This window comes from Streptopelia decaocto, assembly GCF_964273445.1.
Source record: "Streptopelia decaocto genome assembly, chromosome: 3".
In the NCBI taxonomy this organism is placed as follows: domain Eukaryota; kingdom Metazoa; phylum Chordata; class Aves; order Columbiformes; family Columbidae; genus Streptopelia; species Streptopelia decaocto.
Window position 1 is genome coordinate 62,973,642 of NC_138656.1, and position 25,137 is coordinate 62,998,778.

At 40.6% G+C, this 25,137-nt stretch overlaps 1 long non-coding RNA gene across 1 annotated transcript in view; it reads right to left on the reverse strand.

Annotated features, from left to right (window-relative positions):
• The window catches only part of LOC309437230, a 49,638-nt gene that overhangs the window by 21,759 nt on the left and 2,742 nt on the right, over nucleotides 1–25,137 (reverse strand). The window contains exon 2 of the long non-coding RNA XR_014183513.1: nucleotides 23,054–23,158. This is a non-coding gene — a long non-coding RNA (uncharacterized lncRNA). The remainder of the gene's footprint in view (nucleotides 1–23,053; nucleotides 23,159–25,137) is intronic.

Consider the following 25,137-nt stretch of genomic DNA (forward strand, 5'->3'; position numbering starts at 1 on the left):
GTATATCCCAGATCGTGGTGTGCGGAGAAGGCTCTGCTGTGTGCTGGCCACAGGAGGTCTAGAGTCTGAGACCTTTCATTTTCCCAGGTCCTTGTCTTTTTCAGAAGAAAAGGTTCGAGAACAGAAAGAAAAATTGTTCCTTTTTTCCTGCCAGAATGGCACAATTGTTGCTAGAGCATCTTTGAGCAAAGGCTCATGAAGGTTTGAGGAGCCATTCTGCCTCTTTCTCCAGGGATCTGGGATACAGGGAAGGAAGGAAGGGTGAGTCTTCAGTGCATATCACCCTGCTCAAGGAGAAAAGCTACTGCATTTAACTCTTTTGGATGACAAACATTCTGCAAGGGAATCACCTGACTTCTGGAGAGCACAATAAAAAGATCCTTCCTCAGTCTGTCAGAATACTTGCAAAACAAAGCTAAATTATTACTGTTTCTGGCTAAATAATAAAAAACTGATACACTTAGTGCACCATTTCAAATCTGGATTCTAACCACCAGCAATAAATATATTTCACTGGTAAATGAACGCAGGAATTATGGTGGAGCAAATCACTATTTGGGGCCTGGCTGAGCATATTACGTGGAAGTACTGGCAGAAGTAGAATGAACTTCTACTATCTAACTAGTGGGTTTTTCATCCATCATCTCTTTTATTGTCTGAGTAGATTGCGAATATTTTTTTTTTTCCTTAAGACTTCCTCATTCTTCTGGGAATCCTTAAAAATACCTCTATTTCTTCCCTGTTTTAGGAACTCTCCATTTTATCTCTACAGCTCCAACTGCAACCACATTACTACAGGCTTCCCCCCAGGGAGTGATCCTACACTAGGTAGCACAGAGTGACTCACATCCATACTGCTTAGGGCTATACTGTGCAGCAGTTCACATGCTGTCTTCTCAGGAGCCCATAGGAAGCCTCCATGGCCCTGAGACACAATTATTTTATGTTGTAACCTTTCAGAACATTTCAGTCTGCTGCAGAGGTGTGTTTATAGCATGATGTTAAAAATGAACACCATGGGCCACGGTATGAGTCTGTGTGAGGATATATGAAAGCACGAATTTGCTAGAATAACACAAAACTGCATGGAGCAGAACAAGCTACTGTTTTCTGGAAGTAAATTATCCCCAGAATAATTTGTGGATTTAATCTCAGGGAAGACTGTATTTATTTCAAAGGGCAGTCTAGGACTCCATTATCCACAGAAGAACATGAATAGAGGGCCAGAGCCTGAGAACAGGCTGGGCACCTGAGTTACAGTGTGGATATATCCACATCCTCTGGCATTTCTGAACCCCTCACTTTCTGCACTCTCCTTCATAATGAGCCATAAGTGGTTGTGCAAATGACAGCTGAGCTCATCACTATCTGCTGAGAGGCTCTTCAAGATTCCTGAAAGTTTCCAAAACATTTATCATTCAGAAGAGAGCAGCTGCCTGTGCTCCATTCCTTCTTACTAGCACAAAAATGAAAAGTCGTGGGCTTTTAAGAAAACTTTTTTCCATATCCTAAAAAAGAAGGTCATTAGATCTTGGTGTGACAAAGACCTCCTCCCATTAGTTTTGTTTTATCCCAGTAGGGTCATTCCGATCTTAGTCACTACTGTGCAAGCAAGTTGGAGAACTAGCTGTCATTAGATACCTGCTCTGGGGAGAGGAGATTGAGAGCCTGGGAACAATGTTCTGACAGGCCTCTCACTGTCTCAGGCACATTGGGTTTGGCCTGACACTTCCAAAAACTTCAGGGGATTGACTTTATTCCCAGCAAAGTCAGTCCCATTGATTTCCACGTTTACTTGATCTGGGTCAAAGCATCCAATCCATGAGAAAGACATTGTAGAAAATAAATAAATAAATAAATAAATAAATAAAATAATTAATTAATTAATTTGGAGAAACAGTGCCCAGAAGGAGGTTTCTGAAGGGCACTTAAATCACCCTTGTACAGGGTCCATAAAAACTGAAGGTAAGTCTCTCCTGACTGCAATGCAAGTGGAAGTAGGCAGTCACACAGGGCTTTTGGAACTCACTTATCACCAGCTAAGGTGTAAAGCCTAAGCACTTGTCCAGGAGTAGGTGTTTGCTGATAAGGCCTAGAAAAATAAAACCCTTATTTAATGATTAAGAGTTTTCCTTGCTGATATTAGAAAACTTACTTGATAAGGTTTCCGAAAACCTGGCAAGCACTTTGTAAGCTTCCTAGGCCCAATGGTTCAAGCTAATTAGACAGCTTGTCATCATCTTTGGTATTTTGCTGTTGGTATTAGCCTCATAAAATGTGCTTTTATACCGGTTCTTATGAAAGTCTGCAAATGTAGCAACACTGTTGTATGCACAAACTTAACTCCTGCCTAATCTGTGAATCCTGGTGTACAACCTGCCATCTCCAGGATCTGTGTCTCTTATCTAACCAACCCAAGTATTAGTGGTCCACTGAAAAACAAAATACACCTTTCAAATATTTCCCAGCGTGCCTTCCTTAAAGTTGACCATATAATACCAGTAGGAAGCATGAAAGAATATTCTCATTCTGGTCTCAGTGACTGGAAGTCATATTCAACCTTATATATACTGTATAGAAAAAAATACAGTTCGTATTTCCGTTTCTGAGTTAAACTGCAGACACTTAATGAGAACTCCCATGTACACAGATCCTAGAACAATTTTAATGCAAGAAACATTTTAGAAGGGGAGGACTCCTAGCTATTTTCTGTTCCATGACAAAATCCAGATGAGTAGCAAAGAGAAGGTATAGAATTGTAACACAAAGCTTTTATTGCTGTAGATTTAAGATTTTAAACCAAAAAAACTAGTGTATATTCTGTTTCTTTCTGGCTTTTGAACTTCCAGATAAAAAGAGGTTAAACTGCAAACTCTTCTCTGTAATAGATGCACTGTCAAAAAAATTGTTAAGTTCTTAACCTGAGTACGTCTAGTTACTTAATTCAATAAACTCAATTATTTAAGTATGCATACATTTACAAAGATGAAGCAGAAAGAAAAGATCAGTGTAATAATCACAACACAACCTGAAGTATCTTAAAAATCTAGTCCATAACTTACTTTGCTGTCAGTAGGTAGTAAATGCTGTGCTAAAGTCTTCCTAAGCTGTAGAAAAAGTAGTTCTTTTGAAACACCTAGAAGGGAGCTCCCAATCTGTCTTCCAGCAGCAAAGCAGGACTAAGCACACACGGGCTGACAGATGTTTGTCTATGACTGCTCTTAGAAATCCTTTCTTGAAGGGTGTGCCACAGCTTCATTAGTATCGTGAATACTGTGTTCAGTTTTGGGCCCCTCATTACAGGAAAGACATTGAGGTGCTGGAGCGAGTTCAGAGAAGGGCAATGAAGCTGGTGAGGTGTCTGGAGCACAAGTTTCATGAAAAGAGGCTGAGGGAAGAGAGCCTGTTTAGCCTGGAAAAAAAGGAGATAGAGTCTACAAATACCTGAAAGGAGGTTGTAGTGTGGTGAGTGTCAGTGTTTTTTCCCAGGTAACAAATGATAGGACAAGAGGAAATGGCCTCAAGTTGCATCAGGGGAGCTTGAGATTGGATATTAGGAAAAATTTCTTCACTGAAAGAGTTGTCAGGCATTGGAACAGGGTGCCCAGGGAAGTGGTGGAGTCACCATCCCTGGATGTGTTTAAAAGACATGTAGATGAGGTTCTTAGGGACATGGTTTAGAGGTGGACTTGACAGTGCTAGGTTAATGGTTGAACTCCATGATCCTAAAGGTCTTTTCCAACCAAAACAATTCTATGATTCTATAAGAAGACAGTGGGAGAAGGTCGGCAGCCACAGCCCTTAACTAACATGTAGGTGAATAAAGCCATACTTAGCCAAATACCAGTGACTGTGCCTTCTGTTTAAAATGGGGGACAATTATTCAGTGCAGCTCACAGATTCTCTGTGGTGGAAAACTGGGGGAGTGGGATTGTGTGTGCAACTTTTAAAATGTATTTTTTGTCTTCTCTGCCAACATTGTGGGAAGTACAAGTAACTTTTAAGGATTCCAGGTCATTAACTTCAGCTTCCTCAAATCCCAGAGCAGACTTTTTTATTTCTAGTAAAATTATCTTCATTTTTCAAACGTTGCTATATCTGTATGGCTGCTAATTCCCTCACTGGTGTATTTCACCAAAAATAAGGTTATTTTTATACCATTAGTGTAAAGATATTAGTATGCCTACAAGAAAAATAGACTTTCATTAATACTGTGTTTATGGAAATGAGGCTAATTAAGCTTATTGCATTACATCTCCATCAGCTGTAATTTACTTTGAAGATTAGAAATCGAAATGATGTCTTTTTATAGGTAGTAGATTCCTAGGAAAAGAAAGTGACTTTTACTTTGAACCCAAAGGACCTAGAGGCATTTCCATTAATTTTAGATGAACTGTCGAAATATATCCTAAAGAAGTTTAAGAACCATAGTATATAATTCCCTCTGCCCCCTCAAACATTTGAGGTTGATATTTTTCCAACCCAATGTATCAAGAGTTATCTTTCTCTTATATGTGATAATGAGGTCACTTTTTAGAGAAGATTTTATGTTTGGATGAGTGAGCAAACAAATAGACAAAGATTAGGACAATTTCATGCACCTAGTGTCAGGCTGTGTTTCTGTCCGCATTAGGCTGTATTTTAGGATTAATTTTGCTTCTAGAAAACGTTATCTGAGTGTCCTAAGTGTCTTTCTAAAATCTAACTCACGGCCTTTAAAAAAGGTGAATTACAAATCCAAGAATCCAGTTTCTTTCTATTAAACCTTTGACTGCTTCCCATAAGCAGTATTTTGGGAAATGGGCCTTGATAAACATTTTCATTTTCTCTGAGTTTTGCATGTTTATATATATATCTGCAGATATGTGTATATCAATGACTTCATTGTTTAACACAGAAAAAAAATCAACCAGTCTGTGCATTAATGATCTTGTTTATTCCTACTCCTTTTTGACTTGTGATCCTGATGGGACTTGGGTTTCTTTACTGTTTTATTTATAGATTATGTAAACATTATGATTTTCATTGTATTTGCACCAACTCCTGTAGAAGTCCCGTAAGCCTCAAAATAAATAGTTTTCTGTGTGTTGTCAAAACATTGTTTAAAGCCAGGTTGGCATTTAAGAGTGGTTCACGTTTACTGTCTTTCAGTAACTTCCCATGACTTCTCTTCAGTTTAAAAGCAAAAGGATGCTGGTGGTTTTAGCTGCCAGGTCAATGAGCTGTTTCTTGGTTTGAAAATAAGGTAGGGTTCTTCCTGGCTCATGTATCGTCACGTCTAAATTAGTCCCAGTTGCAGTAAGACATTACTGTAGAAAATGAGGGAGATCTCAAGAAGCCCAAATGCCAGGAAAGCACCATAAGGTGCAAATCATTTATAACAACAAGACATGTTATTTGTGGTGGGGTAAGTGGCAGTGCACAGGGGTAAGATTACTAGCTTCTACTTATCAAACATACACATGACCAATGGGATCGAAAGAAAAACAATCTTTTACCTGTAAATGGATTAATTGTTTTTTTAAGCCAGAAGGTGACAAACAAAAAACATGACCTTTACTGGCATTTTTAGAGAAACACTTTAGAAATTAGACTTCAGTCTAGCCATAAATACATCAGTCTGAGACATGAACTTCTCTCTCTCTTCATGAGTTATCTGCCACTATCTAGCAAATACAATGAATTCATGTGTGATAATACAGTTCACTGTTATTTTCCTTTTGCTAATACATGTATCATTAGGCATCACTTCATTTGTCTGTGTTCATGTAAGCAGTCTGCATTTTAGTATCTTAAGGTTTCCTGGCAAATGCTGAGGTGAAGATGGGCAAAATAAAAGATCTTAGAATCAGTACTGCCCAAAGCTTGCCTTGCTTCCTGAAATGCTAGGTTGGCCTTTTTTACAACTGCTTTTACTTTTGTGCTTCTAGATCTGGGATAGACATAGAAATAAATATCAACATTACAAAAGAAAAGCTGAAACTGTGGCAGTGCCAACTGGGACCAGAAATACTGGAAATCTGACGAGAAAGTCTCATATTCAAATAATATCCTCTACAATTTTGCAGTATCAAGACTCATCTAGATAAGGTTTGGATAAGAATCTGGGTTTTCCAATGTGTGTTCAAACTGAAAACACAAACTAAAGTGAAGTTGCCAATGTTTTGGGACAAAAATATTTAAGCACTGGGTACATTTAAAAGTTATACGAAGAATATCCTAAAAGCTATAACATCCATCTCCTGTATAAAACACTGATTGTTTGAAACTCAATCATCAGTCAACTTTTTGCTATATGGTAAATAAAACCTGAATGTGAAAAAAAAATCTCATTAATGCAGTCCTTGTACCTACTCTGGAAGCAGCAACTGAAACTTAGGGAATACATTCTGAGGAAAAGTCCTGCTCAGAACTCCAGGGGAAAAGACTGATGCATAGCTGTGAGCTTTTCTAGTGACCTTGTTGAATTTTGGATCAGCCCTTCAGATGTCAGTTTAGGTGTGCATTGGAATATAAATGCTATATAAGTGCATGTGTACATCGTACCTTAGGATCTGCAAAACTACAGATCAAAAAATAGAGATCAATAGAAATAGAGAAAAACAAATATGATGGTGATTAAGTCAGATGAAACTAATACATTCTCCAGCCACAGTTAAAAGCTGTTATGCAAATGGCAGTTACATAGTTTCATCTTTTTAACATGGGAATGCAAGTATTTTATAGCTGTTGAAAGACAGGCTTTATAAACCACATTGTCAGAGTATGAGCAATCAGTTTGTACTTTAATTTTCCCAAGGTCCTGTCTTTCCACAGTAACAGCATAATGGTTCTTTGGGGGGACAAAAATAATTAAAAAAAAAAAGTTCAGACTATTCAGCTAATAAGATAGTTTAGACATCAAATAATATTTTATAATTACATATACAGAGTAGAGTTCTCATATTAATCTATTTTGTGGAGTCAACAAAAATATCAACACTGAGTGCAGGGAAGATAACTGAAGCAAGCATTTTAAAAAGCTAAGTTTCTATAACTCAGTCGCTAGTTCTTATTATTTGCTAGTTTCTGGACAAATCTAGTATTGCTCCCTATTACCACTGTTCTCTGAAACATCACATCTCACAAACTTATTTTCTGTTAGCTAAAAGTTTATTAAATTGAACTTCTGCATATTGTACACCTTCCTCAAGATGAACAGTTCTGAAATGTTTCAGTCAAATCCATAGTGATGTTCCTGAGAATGTGCAAGAACTTCGAGACTCAGTGCTTTTGTTTTCCTGACCAGACTCATTTCACAACTTGGTCATGTTTCAACTGGAGGTGGCCGTGACTGCCGAACTCAGCCCTGTGGCCATGTGCAAGGCACGCTAAGCCATTGCTTGCAACATCCAGTCCCATTGGACTTACACATGGGGCTGCTGAGCTTACAAAACAGCAGAAAGAGACTATTCTCTTCAGACAAATCAGTGAAACCCCCAGAACTGAGGCATCACAGGGATGTTTTGTCTTGGCTGCTCACGTGGCTGCAGACCTTTCCCCAGAAAACAGACCATTTCTCACAAATTGCTCTGACAGCTACATGTCTTCATCCTACCTGAAGTTAAACTGAAGTCCAGTCCACATCTGAGATGTGAATAAAGAGTAAGATGTGCAAGGAACAAATACCAAATTGTTTCTTATATAGTGAGCCCCAGACAATCTGTGTCTCAAATGGAACACGATTTCTCTTGCATAACAGTATGTGAACATGTGCTGTATCGAAATATGGGCATGACAAGGTGCTGAACTCAGAAGGAGTATATGGATACTTCCTAGCTTGCCTAACAACAAATTGTCACATTGTGGGTGTTTCTGGAATGGATGACATAACTAATTAATTTCCCTGTTTAATGTTCTTTGTGTTATTATGCTTCTAACCATTAGAAAGCCCACAGTTATTCCATAATTACTTTAGTATGTACAACATGAAGTGAAAGTAAGTGGAGAAGAAAATTGTTGGTGATGTACATCCTTTCTTTGAATGCAATCAGGGTAATATCCTTTCTGTCAGACTGAAAGAAGGCAAATAATTATCTCCCCAGCACTGCTACAAGTCTGTTCAATAAGAAGAGGTTTGTTCCTGAAGACTCACTGAAACGTGACGCATGTGTTGCACACCTGAAGATACAGCAAGCTCTGCTTACAGTCTGCCTCTATTCTGAGTGAAAATGTTCCAATGTCAGATTCAAGCCTGTTCAACATGTTGCAAAAAGGTTCCAGGAGGCATCTCCCCTTTGTAACAACTCCAGGAACTGCAGGAACTCCATCCAATATAAAAGATATATTACAACCAGCAGGTCCTGTATTACTCGGTTACACTCCATGAATTGTCACTTCGTCAGGCAATTGTAATAGCTTGAGTCATTTAGGAAAAAAAAAAAAAAATCCAGAAAATGCTTCTTTTGCTTTTCTGCACATCCAGAAAATGTATCATTTGATGTTAGAGTCATATGAATGTCCTGCAGATGACAACATAGACAAATTGTCCTCTGCATGCAATGGGTCCCTGGTGCATCAGCATTACCAGAAAGGTGATCTGGCTGTTGCATTTTACTTTTTGTTAGAATTCAGTTTCAAAAACAACCCTCTGCTGTTTGCTTCTTCTCCTAATTAAGATCTTGAACTGGGAAAATGTGATGACTCAGCTACTTCTCCCCTTTGCTACAGTAACATAAAAGAGATTGGCAAGTGTCTGCAGAGCAAGATGGAATCAAGAAGAGAAGCCCACTCTCCCATCACAAACAGAATATAGCAAGTGGTCCCTCTTCAGACCTTTTCTACAGGTGACTCAATCTCCCACATTGACTGTGATCCTGGAAAAAGGGCTCATGCCAAATAACCATCCAGATAATGCTCCAAATTCCAAGCTAATCAGGGAAATTGCCTATTCACTTGAACAACAGTCACAGGCCTGGGAGACGCCAGCCTCCAACTGCAGTCCTGCCTTGGCTCATTAGTCCTATGTGCCCCTGAAACTAAACTGTCAAAGGGGTGTTGAGTGCACAAAGCACTGGGCAGCATCTGAATTAAATTCCTGTGCGGAACCAAAAATAGAACACTTTGAGCCCCTTTTCTGTTGTGAAGAAAAAATGCCTGGACAAAAAAATGCTTTTCTTGGTATTATTTAATGTGTTTTTCTGTCTAAAAAGCTAAAGATTTTTGGCCTCAAGGGGTGCTAGCCTGTTACCTTAGAGACTGTTTCTTTTAGAGGCAGTGGAGTGGCAGAGGGCATGCCTTTGCTGCTTACCTTGGCAACCATGAATTGCTAAATGCTGTTCCCATGAATGCAAGCCTTTCACTGCCATTAGCGCTTGCCCACAGGTATAAACATTCCTTCATGAAAAGGGCCAGGGGAATGTACACTACCTCGATAAAAATCAAGACGACAAACAAAAGCATATTATATAACGGAGCAGTTATATAAAATTAGATTTTAAAACAAGACCTGTCTTTAATGACATTGATCCTGGACGCGGTCAAATTTCCTGTTCCATTTATATTCCCTACAGTCATACCAAGCAGTGGCAGCGGGGAAGGGAGGAAAGCGAGAAAGCTCAACAGGATATCCTTGTTTCTGTAATTGCAAAATGGAAGACCACTGTGTCTGTACTCAGAATAAACGTGCTGGATGGCTTCACAGAAATAGTACAACTCCAGCGGCCTCCCTCCCTGGCATGGGGGCAGATGGAGGCAGGAGGAAAGCAGAGCTCGGCAGGGCTGCGCAATGGCTCTCACTACCCCTGCTCACAGGAATTCTTTATGGTCTAGCTGGGCAAACACTACAGGCAACATTCTTAACATGTTTACCTGTATAAAGCCCTTGTACTGCAAAAACAAGAGATTTGTTGTATTCTTCCTGTAAATGAGGCTGTTGAGCATGGAGGAATTAAGTCCTAAACTTAATTCTCCCCTCCCTCCCCACCCCTAGTCTCCATCTTGTAAAATGATCTTTTTAAAAAGAAAAAAAAAAAACATTCTATTATCAAGTCAATTCTCTTTATCACGTCTCATCTGATACTCAGTAATTCTAATAAAACCTTGCCTCATCTGGCTTTTTAGATTGCAGTGAAGTATATTTTTAAAAGGAGAATAATTTATTGGAAAAACAGCTGCACTACAAGACATGTCTCTAAATGTCTGTGAAAGGAGAGATAGAAAGCAACTAATGGCACATGCGGACTGAAAAGCACAGACCTCAGAAAAGCACAAGGAGGCTAAGGTTTTGATCTGCCTATACAAGAGTAACTTTGTGCAACTAAATTGAGGTATTGTCCTACAGCAGGCTTGTTGGGCCAGGAGAAGGCTCCTCTTGCCTTGAGAAAACCCATATAGCAATGGTGCTTAGCACCTCCTGTGTAAGCCTCCCTGCAAGCAGAATGGCCTGGCTTTGCGTCTCCCATGTGCCGTGATACCTGGTAGTTAAATGAGCTCTTGAAAGCCGAGCCTAATGCAAGGGCAGCATTTCAGAGCTCCAGGGTCACCACTGAGCCAACAGCCATATAGCTGCACCCAAGTAGCCACGTGTGTGTGCAGACAGACCACTGCTTCCGAAACACTTGTGTTCACCCAGATGTCAGTGGAACAGCGACTCTTAGGATACCAGGTAATCGAGCATGTCCAGGCCAAACCCCTACAGAGGCCCATTGATGTCTGAAGAATAACCAAGCTATCGGTGTTGCATAAAGTGCCCTGTCTGTTCAAAGAGTTGAATTACATTAAGAATCAGATCCACTATTTGGTTCAGATTTAAATTGTATCTAGATTCTCCTTTATAATGCAGGAGAAGAAAAAAAAATGCCTTATGGTATGGGATTTTCTTTCTTCTCTCTTTTTGGAAGACCACAGAGAATTTTTCTTTTCTGGTATTAGCCAAGCTCATCACATGAATCCACTTTCTCCTCCCTCCTCTGCAGAGAGGGAGGTCAGCATGGCAAGGGAACCTCTCAGTCACCTACAGGACCTTTTTTTATTAGATGAAATAATGACTTTTCTTTTTCCAAAATTTCAAGTTAATCTTTCCCTTCTTTGTACAAAGGGGAAATGTCCATTGCTGCCAAGCAAAGGGCAGCTGGGTGAGCACATCGAGGGAGGTGATTCTGCCCCCCTACTCCACGCTGATGAGACTCCCCACCTGGAGTACTGCAACCAGCTCTGGGATCCTCAGTACAGGAAAGACATGGGCCTGTTGGAGAGGGGCCAGAGGAGGCCACCAAGATGATCAGAGGGCTGGAACACCTCTCCTATGAGAACAGCCTGAGAGAGTTGGGGTTGTTCAATCTGGAGAAGAAGAAGGTCTGAGGAGACCTTCTTGTGGCTTTCAATACTTACAATGAGCCTATAAGAAAGGTGGGGACAGACTTTTTATCAGGGCATGTTGTGATAGGACAAGGGGTACATGTTTTAAACTAAAAGATGGTAGATTCAGACTAGGAAGAACAAGGAAGAACTTTTCAGACAAGGAAGAACTTTTTTACAATGAGTGTGATGAAACACTGGCACAGGTTGCCCAGAGAGGTGGTAGATGCCCCATCCCTGGAGACATTCCAGGCCAGGCTGGACGGGGCTCTGACCAACTTAATCTAGTTGAAGATGTCCCTGCTCATTGCAGAGGAGTTGGACTAGATGACCTTTGAAGGTCACTTCCAACCCAAACTATCCTATGATCCTACAAAAACACACAGAGCACTTCAGCAGGCTTAAGTAACAGCCACACACCAGGCAAGCACAAAGAAGGCAAGCCATCACAGAATGCACTCTTAGAGGGTGAAGCATGGAGTAGAGGCTCTTCTCCCAGTGGAACTGTACAGCCACCTCTGGAGGTCCAGCCTCAATGTCTCACATAACTCTCCAACTTCCTCATGTCCCCTCACCAGGCCTGGTGTCAAGGCTGACAGCCACAACAGAGGCAGGGATGTTCCCAACACCCTGTGAGTGATGGCCAACAGCCCAGTATCCTCTCCTAATGCAATGACACAACCTTCATGTCTGCTGGCCAAGTAGTGCTATAATTTTGTCACTGGGGCAACAGCCTTATGCTTCTTTCTGCTAATCACACTGGTGATCACAACACCGTCTCCTTGTAGAAGTGGGGTCTTCATAGATTTACATCATGTATTTCTGTTAAACCACTGTTCATTCTACTGCTTCATACACACATTTATTGACATTTCCACTCCTGATGAAATGTCAAGAGAATGAGGAACCTCCTGGTCTGCTGCCTGTGTGCTCCACAGCCCTGGGGACTTTCAGGGGGGTGATGAGAGGCTGAAGACCTTGTTTTATGAGATTTCTTCTGGAAAGGAAAGCAAAAAATTTGCAAAGTACAGGACTTACTCCTTCTTGAATTCAAATCTGATGAGAGATTGCCAGCTTCCATCTGTATGCATATAAACATTCAACTGAACCAAAATAGGCTGAGCCTACCAGGAAAAAATAAGCAGTAAAAAGGGCAACACAGTACTTACACTTTTGGTCCCCAAAAAAGTGAATGTTCTTCTCAGCAGCACTCAAAGCAAAAAACAAGAAGTGAGAGCTGTTCCTTGGCTTCTTGATTGAAATAACCTTCTTTCACAAAACAAATAGTACCACTTTCCAGGCATTTGTCAAGCAAGAAACAATGGTAGTTAGAGGGCATGTCTATAATCCACAACTCTCAGCTGAGAGAAACTGAAAAGACATTTGATTTATGAGACATGAAGCAATTGTGAAGCAACACACTTGTGAAATCCACTAGTGCAAACATCATTCAAGGAATACTAAAAAACTGGAGACATATAGATGAAGCTTAGCAACTTTACAAACTCAGTATGTTTGCTGTGTGAGACTTACAGTGCAACTCCAGAAAACATACCAAAAAAATTCTTTATGATATTTTTTCCTTGTTTTTTCCTGCATTCCCTAAGTACATGAAAATGTTCCAGGTAGCAGAACAACTGTTCTGCTCACTTCAAAGTAGCAGAATAGATAATATTTGTAAATCAAATAGACTAAGCAAAAGAGTCATAAATATTTCTGAATTGAATAGGCACTTAAGAAAAATATTCTGTCTCACAGTTCAAAAACTGTTGCTCGGATTGGTTTCTGAAGCCATTAGTGTATAGAAATTGTCAATATGAGCTCTGGTATCTCCTTCAGGAAAAAAGCAGCAGCAAGGAAAACAATCAGGAGGGCTGTAGTATCTGTAAGTATCCACCACCTGGCAGCTGAGCTGCTAGCCGGCAGACTTTAATATTTAGAGGCAATGAAATTTTTTAGTCAAAACCCATCAAAATTCTGTTTCGTTTTAAAAGTTTGGATGGTTCAGACTTGGGGTCACTTCCTTTACCCCAAAGGAACCCTCAGCTTCCTCCATCACCCAGCTCCATTATGGAAGTGCTGGCCAATGACTGCCACTCTTTCTTTCCTGGTATGGGCATATAACAGCATTGGGTATCAAACAAAATAAGCCAGCTATTACACAAACCCGAAGACTGGTAGGGGAATAAAGACAAAATCAAGGGTTACAGTTATCACTTCAATGTGAGCTTTTCCACTGCTTCCCAGTCATGCCATTGCTGCTCAACCAAGAGAAAACAGCCCACTGCATTTCAGAGATACCAAAGAAATTTCCACTACAGGAAACACACAGAATAAGGTCAGATAATTCATAATTTTAGTTTTTCAGCATCTGTGTCAGGTCACTTGTTTAACTGAATTTTCTGCATCTGGGCTGTAAATTCTTTGCATATTCGGCAGTTTGTCCATTAACTACAGATCTTAGATAAAATGTTCTTGCCTTTCCTTGCTTTCTTCTCTTCCCACAAAAACTCTTCTCCTTCTCCTTCTCCAAGTGAGGAACTTAGTGTGGTTTAGTCACTAAGTTATCACAGTTCAGGTTTTGGAGGGTGGCTTTCCCCAGATCTGCACTGACCTCAGCTCCCCTGCAGCCAGACAGCAGGTGGTCCTGGAAGGCAGCACAGCAGTAGTCTTGACCGAAGAGCATCTACATGATCACCAGCTCTGGCATTCCCCCCTGTGACACAAAGAGCTAGCTTCTAGGGTGTTATGATCTAGGTGGGTGAAATCCAAGTAAATGGCATAATTTTTGCTGAAGTAAGAAGCAGTCATTTTGGTTTGTTACACTGAATGCATTAAAGACTGAGAGTTTCCAGGAAAAGGACCATGCAAATTAAGGGATTTTTTTTTTTCTGTAATATGGTGAAATTGAAGAAAAGCCAAAATTAGCATTCTAACACTAGTTTCACAGGTCCCAATTCTGCCATTACTGAATGAATGTGCTGAAATGAGGGGTATAAAAGACACTTACAGCAGGGAGCTGTGAAATGCTCTGATTATCAGAGTAGTGGAAAAGTTCCCTGGAATTAGCTATTATAGCTGTCATGTACTGGGCTGTTTCAACCCCTGTGAACAGCTCATACCTACTGTGAACACACCAAAATAACAGCTCTTATCTCCCCTCTCCAGATTTTTGCTGTGAGCTGGATGGTTCTGATCATTTTCTTCCTCTGCTCACAGGAGACACATTCTAATTCGCCCACGAACATAACTTGTCAGCTTCCATTGTAAGACAGTGGCCACAGGTTGAAGGTATCAGTACAGATGACCCACAGTAATCCTCTTAAATTGCTGCATTCTTCACCAGGAGGGTGCTGAGGCCCTGGAACAGGCTGCCCAGAGAAGTTGTGGATGACCCATCCCTGGACATGTTCAAGGCCAAGTTGGACAGGGCTCTGAGCCCATGGCAAGGGGGTTGGAACTAGATGATCTTTAAGGTCCTTTCCAACCCAAACTACTCTATGATTCTATGATTCTGTGTACCAAAGTCACCATCAAACATTCCTCATTTAAAAGCAACTGTAGCTAATTGTGTTGCTGACTTATGTCACAAGTATTTTACTACTTAGTCACGGTTAAGAACACATCTTACTCTGAAAGTTTTGGACTAACAAGTATTTTTGATGGTAAATACCGCAAAATATCCTACCAATTTTTCCAGTGGCTCTATATTGAAGTCACTGCTGGGATGGTGGACAAGGAATATTTAATAGTACTTGATAATGCAAGCAAAAATGCAGGGCACAAACTGAGGAAGAACACCATATCCAATTGAGGTGGCAGAGGAATGCAGTAGACAGAATGTAATTACGTATATGAGAATTTGCCTAGAAAGCTGAAGCTAACACCCCCGCTCCTTTGAAAAATGTACTTCCTAGTGTATAGTAATTCATCTAAGTTTCTTAGCTAGGTGCATATTGCATTGTTAGAGTGTTGGCAAGCAAGTTAGAGTAAAAAAAAAAAAAAAAAAAAAAGAAAAACAACAGAATGAATGTTTCTTGAATGTCTATTAAATTCAAGCTGATACAAGAAAAAAATGCCATGACTGTCTAAGGAGAGCAAAATGGAAATCAGGGGAAAATAAGATTTGCTTTGAGCTTCACACATTTCTGAACTTCTGGAAGCTAGGGCCACAGGCAGAAAGAATCTGGGATACTTCTCACCCAGGAAATGCTAAACTCCATACAAATGCCTTTTTTTCCATAGGATTTAAGACCTGGGGCTAGACTTACATTTGGGAACCTTTGAGAATGGTTTGGCAATTTGTCATGGTTTTGATGAGAGCACTCAAATGCTTAAAAAATAGACTGGGATCTTTTGGATACCCTTAAGTTCTGGAAGGAAGGTCTTTTGTCTATACTCATTAGTAGGAGCAAAAGTTTACATCCAGAAAGTGACTCAGATTGGGCACTGTGGGGATGCCTGGTGTTTCAGAAGCCAGTCCCCAGCCCTGCAATGCTGGGCTTCTGCTACCAGGCTCTGCACAGGGGGTGGCTATGGGGAATTGCATCCACCCTGTGAGCTGCTGAGACAGACACCGATTAGAGAGCCTCTCCAGTCAGCAAACAGGGCAACCTTGAGGACAGGCACAGCTTTTAACTCTGTCCTCAATGGCCCACATGTTGTACTCAGAGTTACTGGAAGGCACCTTCGCCTCTTCAAAGCAAAGCCCCAGTATCTAGGAAAACAGTTTAAATTGCAACACAGAGCAGAGGTGTCCAGCCATGTTTGCAAAAATGACACTAGGACAGTGGTCTGGTCGACATTCAGAGTTTCATGGGAAGTGGCTGACTGCTGCTCACCTTTGTCCTTCAAAATTAGGAGAAATGGGCACTGCCCTTCCTTATTTCTTTGGAAAGCTCCCAAACCAGCCACTAACAGGAATGGGCCCTCTCACCTGCTCAGACACCCTGTGCAACAGAAGGACAGACTCTTTCAGACAAAGGGAGAGGAAGTGACAATTTATACACCACGTGTAGTGTATGGAGTACCCCCCCCGTTAATCTTAATCCCTTGGGCCCCAGAAGCAGCATAGCAAAAAAAAAAAAGCTAATTACCTGAAGCATAGCACCATGCAGAGGCAGCAATATTGCCTTTACCTGGAAGTTAACTTGGGTGTGCAGTGTCTATATATGTGCTGTAGCCAAAGGGGATAGGGATAGTTGGCTTCAGTCTCTGGTTATTGGTTTGTTACCCTGGCTGATTTTCCACAGGTGACAAATACAGTGTGCTCTGGCATCTATGTGGGCTAAAGACAAACATTAGCCATTAAAACACAATGGTATACAATTGCAGTAAGAAGGAAAACAGAAGAGACTGGGGAGAGGAGCTTTAAATATAAAATTCACTTTAATGACATATCATATTTTAGGTCAGCCTAATCTTAATAGAGACACACAATCTTAATAGAGACATTTACAAGCACAGATCTGGAGGAAGCAAAGACCCCTTTTATTCCTGGAAATTGAGAGAAACTTTTCATACACACATATGCACCCATGCACTCACAAAACCTCCTCGAGTATAACTTTAAGAGAAGCAGCAGGATTGCTCAGCTCAGCTCAGCCAGAACCACTTCATTTTGATGGAAGAGAGGAAAAACAACAACAGTAAAACTCAAACCACTGGGTTCAACAATTTGAGCCAAGTCCTAAAAATAGAACTGTTTTCTTACGGAAAGAAATACCAAAAAAAAAAAAAAAAAGCAACCAAAACAACAACAAAAAAGCCCTCGAGAAGATCTGAACTGTTCTCAAAATTGTCTGAATTTGGTGCCAAGCACACAGGGCAGCCTAATACTTAGGAGGCTGCCTGTGCCAGCTCTGAATCCCTCCAGTAACTAGAGACTGCATATCCAAGGCTGGGAAGTGACTGCAGAAAAAACCTCTGTTTTCTATTGGGTAAGCTGTCAAGTCATTTTAACCCTTACTTGAACGTTTGTCTGGAGGCCACAAGATTCACAGCCTTCCCCTGAGACTTTGCCTCCTGCTGCCAGCGCTTGCTGCCTGGCATAGCCTCCGGCGCCCACCTTCCAGCAGTGTGTGGGGCGAAGCAGCAGCTCCATTGCTTGCAAGGGAGAGGGCTTGGCTCCGCTGGAGAAGCCAACAGCTCCAGCCTTCCCTACTACGTCTTTGGTGGCATCTGCTTGCAAAAAAGGAGGTGGTTTGGCCAAGGGAACCAACAGGAGAGTGCTTGCAAGGACTCACCCCTGCTGTGCTTGCTGGGTGCTGAGCAACTTGTTGGCTTCCTCCCAGTGGGGACCAGGGCACCACTGCTGGAGAAGGGATCTGCTTTTGCACAACAAACCACTTTTAGGAACCCTTTGCTTGAAGTTATTGTTACAGAGAAAGGCCTTGCTATGCTTGGTGCTGTGCAAAATCAAGTGTTGCCCAGAGAGGCTGTAGATACCCCATCCCTGGAGACATTCCAGGCCAGGCTGGACGGGGCTCTGAGCAACTGGATCTAGTTGAAGATGTCCCTGATCATTGCAAGGGAGTTGGACTAGATGAGCTTTGAAGGTTCCTTCCAGCCCAAACTATACTATGATTCTATTAAGTGTTTCTGTGGGACTCTCAGTGGCATGCAAAATAATTTAAGATGAAAGGCAATTTTTTAGTTTCCCTGCCTGCACAGTTCAGAATGGGCAAAACACAAAAAATAATGTTAAGAAAATAAGTAACCAAGCAGCTTACATTTATCGCCTGTGAGACTCCCTATTATCTTACTAAGAACATGACAGAAATACAGCTCTTCATGATTTTGCTTTCATGCTTTGCCCAATCTCAAAATATATGGTACTAAAAGCACGTACCCCCTTCAGAGATAGAATATAGGAACAAATGCTCTCTGCACATTATACTGGCAATTTGAAAGATGGGTCTTCATCATCTATGCAGGGAAATGAGACTCCAGATTTTCACAAGTCACCAGAGAGCTTCATGTTAAAATACCTGAAATGCCACTACTGACATCTGGCAAATGAGTTCCCAAGTGTTATCAAACCTGCATCTCCTTGTCTTTCTCTCTGTGCCTATGGCCTAGAAGATGTTTGCCCAAAACACCTAAAGGTGCTGCCTACATAGACTCTGAGAGGGCAACTCCACCATCTCCCTCTGCTGTAACCCTTTCCATCACCTGCTGTCCTGGTGAGGCATTTCAAGTGTGGCTGTCCAAGGGAGTCTCCGATCTGTCCAAGGCAGTCTCTGATTTTGCTAGTGGCCAATTGCCTTTGCTGGAAAAAGGTATTAAAAAGGCATTTAAAAAATTCTTAGTAGTACAATGTTAGTTAATCTTCCTCAGTTTTATTGCTGCTGAACAGGCTCCACTGTAGCTCCACCGGTTTCCATATAAAAGCCAGATTCAGTCCTAACTTCGTTTTCCTGAAAACCTTTGTTAAGGTGGCACAATAAACTATTTTCTTCCACTCCACATGTCTGAAATTTGTATCAGGAGCAAGAGAGACCAGGACATTTAAGGAAGAAAGATCACTTCTCTTTCCATGTAAAAAGGGGTTTTAAGAAGCCAGGATCCCAGCTGAATTTTTGTATGCCAAATACAAGAAATATAATATGAGAGAAACAGAAGTGCTATTTTGGGTCACATAAGTATCATGTTCTGAATAATCCTTTTATTAGCAGGCAGGCCTTTCCTGCTCCTTATTTCTCTCCAGCAGTTACAGACCTCAGGCTCACACATTTCCATCGCTGGTGTGAGGAGGGCATCTGCCAACTTCCTGTCCCTTAAAAAATACAAGTAAATCTGAACTTGAACCTAGCAAGAAGCACATCACAAAGCACAGAGCAGCAACTCTAAGAGCTGTTTAAAAGTGTGTTTTCAAGGAGAAGGTCAATATTTTTATATGAGTTTTATCTTCTTTCTTAATGCCTGACCCGAATAAGTAATCAAAGAGAATGAAAGTCTAAAGCAATCAGTTTGAATTTCATCATGTGATTCTGGCCTGATATGTAAGAAAGCACTCCATTAACGTAACAAGAAAAGTGTGCATTGGAAATATTATTCTAAGCATTTAATGGAGTTGCATAACTGTGTTTGCTGGAGATAGTAAAAATAGTCAAGAGAATTTTTTTTAAAACAAAAAAAAAGCCTTTTTATTAAAAAAAAGGAACAAAAGTTGCTTATGCTTTTTACCAACATTTAGTATCTAAGTGCTTCTGATAAACATTATCAAGGCTCTTCAGGTAACATATTTAATAAAAATACTCATTAAAAACAGTCTCTTTTGAACATGATAAAATAGGAATGGAAATTTTTTTTTGCAAAGTTTTGCTTTCCAGACTGCTACCAAAAATAGTTTCACTGCAGAGTACAGAGTGGTTAATTTTTTTATTCAAGAGTCTGAATGATTAGGGTATTTTCTCTAACCCTGTCTTTTAAAGTTTAACCATATGTACAAGTTTGAAAGCTTTCGTATGATTTGGACCAATTATAGAAGCCCCTTAGAACCAAAGTTATGCCTGTACCAGGCACGGTTCAGGTGCCAAGGCCAACCAAGGCAGTACAGGAGCATTTTTAATTACAGCACTACCCTATGCATTTATGATTACTTAAGAGCACTTGACCAGACCAGTTGTCTAATCCTTCCTTTTAACTTCTCCACGGTCTATTAAACATCCCTATTTATGAGACTCTCTGCTGGAATCAAACACTTGGTGGTTGCAATGTCTGCCTTTCCTGCTTACAATGTTCTGACAGCCCTTAACATATTCCAGTCTGGATCTGACCTCTCAACAGTACGTGTCTAAATTGAGTCGATCTCACTGACAAAGATCAAACTGCTACTTAAAGTGTCTCGTGGCTGGATTTCCTTCCCAGCAGACCCACAACTCCAAGCCGAAGCAGACATGAAAGGCTGCACGCAGCTACAAGGGGTGTTAGGCAGGAGAACAGGGCAAGCCTCACATGATCTGAGCAGTGAGTGCTCCTGTGCCAGTGGTGCGGATAGAAAGGAGGGGAAACAGGCGAAAGAGTAAATCTGTGCCTAGAAAGCATGAGGGTGATACTCATCATCTGTGTATGATGGTGGTAGTCATCTACCACACTACTCATGCACAATGGTGATACAGTCAGCAATAGATAAATAGGTTCTCTGAATAGAAATAAAAGACCTTATGCTGTTTCCCTTCTTTGCAGTGTTGCTTGATTCATTTGTACTTATGGCTTAAAGCTTTTCACAAATACCATCTGGAAAACCAACTTCCCCACCAATCCCAGAGATCCAGAACTACAACAAGCACTATAGGTCCCTACATGGAAAAAAGATCTGCTGTGCTTGAGTACACAGAGTAATTAATGAATGCTGTCCTGAAGCTTATTGCCAGCTGACATTAAAATAGAATAGACAATACGATTCCTACTCTTTTCCACTGAGAAGTCACAAACAATGTAGATAAAACAACTGCTTTTGCGGGGAGATGAAGAGGCTAAGCAAAGTGTAGTGGTATCTAGGATTTTATCTGTGTTTTCATTATTTACTTACAAACCTCTTCCTTGGGACAAGTATTCTAGCAGGGAGAGAGGAGAAAGCTCTTGATTTCATTTTGTTCAAAAGGCTATTTTGCCATGAATTTACTGGAAAACAGACAATAACCATCTTCCTGCAGGGCCTACAGAAACAGAACTAGTACAGAAAAAAAACTTTTTGAACTAATTCTTGCAATACCAATGTAAAAGAAAATCATGTGCTTGCCAGTCGACTTCTTTAGGTCTAGTACAGTTAGAATGTGTACTTTGAAAAAGAAAATCTATTTCCCAGATAATAATGTTCTTCGGAAACCATTCCATGATCCTAGAAATTAATCTGTGAAGTTTATTTTCTGGCTTCGTGGATGGGGGAACACAGATCCAGGAAACACACTCATCCTTCTCAGTGGATTAGAAAAGTTAATTCCCAATTCGCACAACTCTTTTAAACCTTCTTGTTCTTTTTATTTTCCTAGCCATCATTTTTCCATTCAGTCCTACAGGGACTCTGATCTCACTGAATGTAAACTTGCCACTCCTGAATTTCTTCACTTATATCCCATTCTTGAAAAAATGCATGCATCTGTTATTCAAAACTTTCTTCTAGTGAGTCCAAGCATTAAAGAAAACAAAACCAGAAGCTTGGTAAGATCTCACTGTGTGATTATGAGGGCTTGGGACAACCAAGATTTTCTCAGATTCAAGCACTAAAAAAAAAGGTACCTCTTATTGTTCTGGTAATAGAAGGGAGAAAACAACTAAACTGTGGGTTTAAGAAAGCAACCCAAACCAAATACTTTAGATTTTGTTCTTATACAGCAAAAACGAAACCAAGGAATAAGTAAGGTCCCAATGATCACGGGGTAAATGGGTGAATAATCGTTCTGTGCTACATACTAGCAGTGAGAAGACCACCAGCTCATTTCAAGAAATACATACATAAGGCATACATAGCAACCACTGATACAATATATCTCCAAAGAAATGTTTCCTTTTTCATGTATTATACCATGGACTGAAGATTTTTAATTATCCCCTCCCAGCTTTGTACTAGCTCTCCTCCCTGCCAGGATGAAAACCCCTGTGGCATTTCAATTCCACTCCACAGCTAAGCATGTTCAGTACACACTGTACATTTCTTGCCTTGAGGTAACAAAACCAATTTCTTTATTTGGTTGTTAATTCAGGGATTGTTACTTCACAGGTTTCTAAGCCTTCTGTGTAGTTCTACATCCTTTAGCTATGTCTGGTTTTCTTCCAAACATACTGGGGAGCTTGGAATTTGAAGATGAGAAATTATTCTAGGATCTGTTTCTCCCTTTGAACAGTATTTGAACTGAGGTACCTGGCTAGTACTTGGCAATTATTACTGAGAGAATAAAGTTTCTTGGTAAATTCTGTGTTGCACCTGGTGCAATACCCCCAGCCACTGCACTGAAGAAAGTAAGGCTATTCCTGGGGATTGTACTTGAGATGTGTGAAGACTTGAAATTTCGACACACACCATGTAACTTGTTTCTGTTGTTTCTGAACTCCGTATTTGAACAATAGCATTGTCTTTCCTGCCATCTATAAAATGACACAGGGTGTCTGTATAAGGACAGTTAGTATTTCCCATTCTGACACAGTAAAAGGTGATGTCATTTGTCTGTAAGCACACGCAAAAATCTGCTGGAATTCTGTATTACGAAACATTTGAGGCAAGGTGTCTAATATCTCTAGTATAAGAATATTACGCTGTAGAAATAAAATGCAGGATAGGATTAACAGCATCTAAGACATTTAATAGCTTAGAATCTAGGCAGAGATTATTTAGCATATGGATTTCTTTGCACTCCATATGACTAAGTCTTTGACTAATTTAAGCATTTTAAAAGCATTTCATGTGTGTCTCATAAACCCAGGAACACAGCGAGATTTTTGCTGCATTGCTGTTTGGATGTTTTAAGTGGTAAATCCTGTATTCCATGTAAGCATCCACTTCCATTACGGTTGTTTTTCTTCCCAAGAAACAAAACCCTCTGCTTTTAAGTTTCTTTTCAATTCTTTTAATAAAACTCATGGAATAGATTTCATTTGCATATAATTACCATGACCATTTTTCTGTTACTTCTTCCTGGAAGCATTATTTTCGACTGTGCAAAAGCAAAATGTTTGTATTGTGCATTATTAAACCCAAAGTAAACTGTCAACATACCAGTCAATCTCTGACCTGAACTTCTGTCAAAACTAGAACCACAATAATGTGCGACTCAACTACTTAGACTGTCTTCAGGGATTTCATTCATTCTTCACTGGGCTCCTGCATAGGACAGAAATAATAAGTAACATGCATCAAAAAAGCTGCTTTGTTAGTGTTAGTCTTGGTTACAACATATTTTTCTGCTACTCTTCTCATTTTCTTTTAAGAGTCTTCTCCACACCAAGACAACAGAACTATTCACCTTTCCATGTCATGGACCCCAAGAAGCCTTTTTTTTCCAACATGCATCCCTTCTCCCTGTCCCTAAATCCCTTCTTCCTTCAGGGACAATATTCCGCTTTGAGCCTCCTGTTTATCTGCTCAGCACCAAGACTGGCACATAAAAGTTGCCTCCTGCTCACCTATCCGGTATCTCCTATTTCAGCACAACTCCCCCTCAGCTCCAGTGATACTTCTTCCCAAAAAATGTCTCAGTTTACTGGTTGGCAAGGGAAGGAAACTGTCAGATATATTAGCTTCAAGATGCAGTTTTAACACAACAGGGGAATCATCAGTCCTGCCTGAAGGATGAAACTTCAGTAATCACAATTTCACAGGAACCTTCTTGCATTGTATAAGTGCTCTTTATACATGTTCCCTATTTTTATTTCTGTCTAGGTCTCCAGTTTAGGATTTAGCTGAAATAAATAAGATCAAACCAATGAACAATTTGCTGCTATGTGCCTCACAGTCATTCTCAAAAAAAAAAAAAAAAAAAAAAAAAGACCCAAAATTTTATCAGTGTGTTTTCTGCAGACATAAGAAAATCATTTGTCCTAGGTGATTCATTGTTTATTCCTTTCCAGATCTAGTGCTCACTGTAAAAAAAATCTTTCTTTTAAATGCCCTGCAAAACAACAGTAGCTTTTTTGACAGGCTAAGAATTTTACTCATAGAGAAGTATTGATATACAAACTGAACTGTCAAGACTCTCCTTAGTTTCTCATATCATGTGCGCAAGCATGGTCAAAACAACTGCTTGAATATAGGACATTATCTAAAATGAAGCACATACAGGAAGGAGCTCAACAAGTGAGTGAGTCTGCAGAAGCACAGCTTTGAAGAAGAATCCTGCTTTCCTAATCCTATCTTTCCTAATTATTGCTAAGGCATTAATCACTGCAGCTTGTAAGGGCACAGCAGAACATTAAGGCAAAGCATGATTTACAAATCTCAGATATCACCCTAACTTTCTTATTTCTAGTGCCACAGGACTATTGGGCTACATCAAAAGGAGCTTGGGCTACACCAAAAGGAGTGTGGCCAGCAGGTCGAGGGAGGTGATTCTGCCCCTCTGCTCTGATCTGATGAGAACCCACCTGGAGTCCTGTATCCAGCTCTGGAGCCCTCAGTACAGGAAAAACATGTACCTGTTGGAGAGTGTCCAAAGGAGGACAACAAAAATAATCAGAAGGCTGGAGCACGTCTCCTATGAGGACAGGCTTAGACAGTTGGGGTTGTTCGGCCTGGAGAAGAGAGAGCTCCAGGGAGACCTTACCGCAGCCTTTCGGTACTTAAAAAGGGCCTATAAGAAAGATGGGGACAGACTTTTTAGAAGGGTGTGTTACAACAGGACAAGGGGTAATGGTTTTAAACTAATAGAAGGGAGATTCAGGCTAGACATGAGGAAGAAATTTTTTACAGTGAGGTTGGAGAAACACTGGCACAGGTTGCCCAGAGAGGTGGTAGATGCCCCATCCCTGTGAACATTCCAGGCCAGTCTGGACAGGGCTCTGAGCAACCTGATCTAGTTGAAGATGTTCCTGCTTATTGCAGGGAGGTTGGACTAGATGAGCTTTGAAGGTCCCTTCCAAACCCAATTATTCTATGATTTTGTAATGCTTTTTCTTAATCCTGAATATATCACTAAATGACTTCATAGGTGGGCCTAACTGGAACAGCTTCTCACAGGGGACCTTGGCAGGAAGAATGCAAGAGCAAAACCTCCAGAAAAGGTTTCACACTGCATGTCAGGTTGTTATGTGAGACTTTCTTCTAGGATGGCATACGGATCTAAAGCAGACTGGTTCATAATATCC